Genomic DNA, 4,360 nt, shown 5'->3' on the forward strand with positions numbered 1-4,360 from the left:
TCCTGATCTCGATAAGTATCCCTCGAACGGCTCCCACAAGTCTCCGGATCCTTGATCTTGTCATCGGTCCTTCCAGAACGACCAAGGCCGTGTCTTGAACCTCATTCTCGATCCGATCCTCGACCCGCGGTTCATCCTCTGGTTCCATGATCGTTTCATCCCCCTTCTGTAGAAAAAGACTTGTCCTCAAGTCTGGTTCATCTGGGAGAAAAGGAATAATATCAGCAATATTGAAAATGGAACTAACTGAGTACTTACCTTGGAGGTCGATCATGTAGGCATTGTCGTTGTTCGTTCCAAGAGAGTAAATGTTCCGTCCACCCTAGGTAGCAACTTGTACTTCTTCTTTTCTGGGAATCGGTATTTTCTGAGATAGATCCAAACTTGATCGCCTGGTTCGAACACCTTTTTGCTGTGGCCTTGATTGGCGTACTTTGGGAACTGCTCTGTCTTCTTTTCAATGTTCTGCTTGGCCTTTTCATGCATCTGTTTGACCAATTCAGCTTTCTTTTTCCCATCCATTCTTACACTTTCACTCAGATGCAAATGGGTTAGATCCAAAGGTGTAAATGGATTAAAAACATATACTAACTGAAAAGGGGAAAACAAAGTCGTAGAATGAACAGCATGATTGTAAGTGAACTCTACATGTGGCAAACAGTCCTCCCAATTTCTAATGTTCTTTTTAATGACTGATCGTAAAACAGCCGACAAGGTTCTATTAACCACTTTGGTTGACCGTCAGTATGGGGGTGACAGGTCGTAGAGAAGCATAACTTACTTCCTATTTTGGACCAAAAGGTCTTCCGAAAGTAACTAATAAATTTTTTTATCTCTATCTGAAACAATGATTCTAGGAACGCTTTGCAAACGGACTATCTTCCTAAAGAACAAGTCTGCTACATTCGAAGCATCGTTGGTTTTATGACATGGAATGATATGGGCCATGTGAGAGAACCAGTCCACAACAACAAACACTGAATCTCTACCTCGCCTAGTCCTAGGAAATCCGAGAAAAAAAGCTATCGAGATATTAGTCCATGGTTCACTCGGGATCCGTAAAGGAGTATACATACCTCGTCCTTGGCTTTTGGATTTGGCATATTTACACACGGTGCATCAGTTACAGATCCGTTCCACGTCCTGTTTTAGATGCGGCAAATGAAAATGATCATGAACCACACTAAGGGTCTTAGCCACTCCGAAATGCTCCATCAAGCCGCCGTCATGAGCCTCCCCGAGAAGTAAGTCAGGCAAAGAAATGTTAGGTATACATAGGTGGTTCTCGTAAAACAGAAAGACATTGCTCTGAAAGTATTTGACTGGGCAAATTTTGAACAGGAGAGAAAGACTTCCTAGAAGTGAGGATCGGTCGCGTAGGCCTCCTTAATCATTTCAAAGCCGAGAACTTTGGCATCGAGAGTCGAGATCAAAGCATATCGTTGGGACAAGTCATCAAAAACAACATTTTCTTTGCCTTGTTTGTACTGTATCATGTATGGGAAGGCCTTGATAAACTCGACCCATCTCGCGGGCCTTTTGTTAAGCTTTTACTGGCCCTTGAGATATTTTAGCAATTGGTGATCGTTGTGGATCCCAAACTCCTTCGGCCACAAATAATGCTGCCATGTTTGCAAGGCACGGACCAGGGCATACAACTCCTTGTCGTAGGTTGGATAGTTCAGGGTTGCACCACCGAGCTTGTCACTAAAATAGGCAATGGGCCGCTTCTCCTGTATAAGCACCGCTCCAATACCTACAACGGATGCATCGCACTTGATTTCAAAAGCTTTGAGAAAATTAGGTAAAGAGAGAAGGGGTGCATGAGTTAGCCTGTGTTTAAGAAGCTGGAACGTGTCCTTCTGAGCCTGCTCCCATTTGAAGCCGACATCTTTCGTGATGACCTCAGTCAAGGATGCACCAATCATATTGAAATCTTGGAAAAAATGCCGTTAAAATCCTGCCAAGCCTTGAAACATACGGACCTCTCCGACCGTCTTTGGACTCGACCTATCCTCGATAGCCTTAATCTTCTCTTCGTCCAACTGAATACCATGTGAACTAACAAAAAAACCTAGGAAGACCATGTACATTATCTGTACAAAATGAACACTTTTTAAAATTGCCAAACAAACGTTCCTTCTTAAGCACTTCTAACACATGTTTCAAATTTCCCACATGATCATCCATATTCTTACCATAGATCAATATGTCTTCGAAGTAAACAACTAAGAATACACCAATGTAAGCCCTAAGAACATGGTTCATCAAACACATTAACGTGCTAGGTGCGTTAGTAAGACCGAATGGCATAACCAACCATTCATATAGACCATGTTTCATTTAAAAGACAGTCTTCCACTCATCACCTTATTTCATTCTAATCTGGTGATACCTACTCTTTGAATCTATCTTTGAAAACACACTAGACCCATAGAGTTCGTTTAATGATAACACCGTATTTGTACCCATTTTCACCATTTATTTCAAATGCTTTTTCAAAAGTTTTAATCAGTTTTAGGAAACTTTATTATGATTTCTCTATATTTGTAGTTTGAAGGCTCTTATCAGGAAACTTAGGGAAAAAAATGGCAAAATGGAAGAAATCCACATTTTTAGCTCAGAGTAAGACCCCGAGAAGTTCAGCCTCAAATGAAGACTTTCTGACTGTCCGATCCAGCTCAAATTTGGAGACACTCAAGACGAGACAACCAGCTCTCTATAGCAGTTTACATCAGGAAGATCAAACAGTGAAATCAAAAGATACATGGAGAACAAGTTGACCAAATTCACCAGTTCTGGAAGACTCTCACCCGCTGCAAACAAGCATTTTACGTGCCCCAGAAGACTTTCACCCCAGATGGACCATATCCGAGCTGCAAGACCCAACATCAAAGCCCATTTCGTCATTCCTCTTCAGAGAAGCCCTAAAAGAGACCTGGAAGACCTTAGGACCTATAAATACATTTTTTAGCAACCCTAATTGGGTGTGTGCTCATGTAATGAGATTTGAGCCACCAAACTCTGTTTTTCTAGGGTTAGGCGATGGAGAAGGGTATTTTCCCCTAGATCCATTGTTCTTTCTCCTTTCTATCTAATTAACTTTTCTGTTTAATATTTTGCATTCTTTCATGTCTTTTATCATTCATTGCATCATGTAGATCTCTCCCAGATAGTCAAGTTGTTGAAGAGTCATCGATATGAATACATGTTCGATTAGAATTTCTAAGTTTCTAAACCAGAATTCTGGATCTCATCTCTTCTAAGTTGTTCATATTGCATGAGAGTAGATTCATGACCTATTCTCTGAGCCTATGATCGATCAGATCATTCATACCTAGCTTCAGAAGAACATAATCGCTACAGAAGTCGAGAGCTACCTGTAGGAAAGATGTCAGCAGACGTATTCAATAGTTAATGCATGATCTTATTTCTGGCATGAGAGCGAGAGTTAATTGTCAGATTTGAGTGATCATACATGATCTTAGTTGATTAAGACGTATTCAATAGTTAATGCATGAACATAATCGCTGCATTTCTGGCATGATCTTAGTTGATTAAGATGGCGAGAGTTGGTTAATCATACATATGTCTATTCCAATTCCATGCAGATCCCATAAATAGATGAAGATAAATAGCCCGGAGGCTAATTGGAAATGTTTTGACATCGATTAGAGTAAACCAGAGAAGTCTAAATCGCCACCTATGAGTTTAGAGATATTCTTTTAACAATTAATTTGCATTGCATTTTATTTACCGTAAATACTAGATTAGGTTTAGTTTAGGATTCTGATAACTAGAGTTTTTAGGATCTTAAAAGGGTTATCAATCCCCTTGTCAAAGTAGTATAAAGGGTGTCAATCCATATGTGTGGTAGTTAAGCACTAGTTTGTAAGATAAGTTCTTAAGTAAAGTGATCAAAGATGAGTTTGGTAACAAGTAACAAAGTAAGCATAAACAAGAAACAAACAAGCAATGATCAATGAACTAAAACAAGCAAGCTGAAAACGATGATGATGATTAATCAAATGATAAAAGATCAACCTCTAGATGTGATCATTGATTAGGGTGCTATCAATGTTGATTCATGATGCTAAGAACATAATGCAATACTTGTTACTCTTTAGTCTAGACTTCAAAGATAGATTAATTCATTCCGATGACAATAATCTTTTTGCAAACCGCTTAATCAAGATTAATTAAGCTTAAGCAAGATCAAGCAATAAAAAAGCATAGAGTATCAAGTCTAATTATTACCAAACGGTTTCTACTTAAGAGAGGACCGAATCTTACACAGAAAGAAGCAACAAGTATTCACATAATCTCAAAACCAATTAACTTAGAACTCTAAACTAGATTA

The sequence above is a fragment of the Eutrema salsugineum genome, unplaced genomic scaffold (genome assembly GCF_000478725.1).
Source record: "Eutrema salsugineum unplaced genomic scaffold, Eutsalg1_0 scaffold_6, whole genome shotgun sequence".
NCBI lineage: Eukaryota > Viridiplantae > Streptophyta > Magnoliopsida > Brassicales > Brassicaceae > Eutrema > Eutrema salsugineum.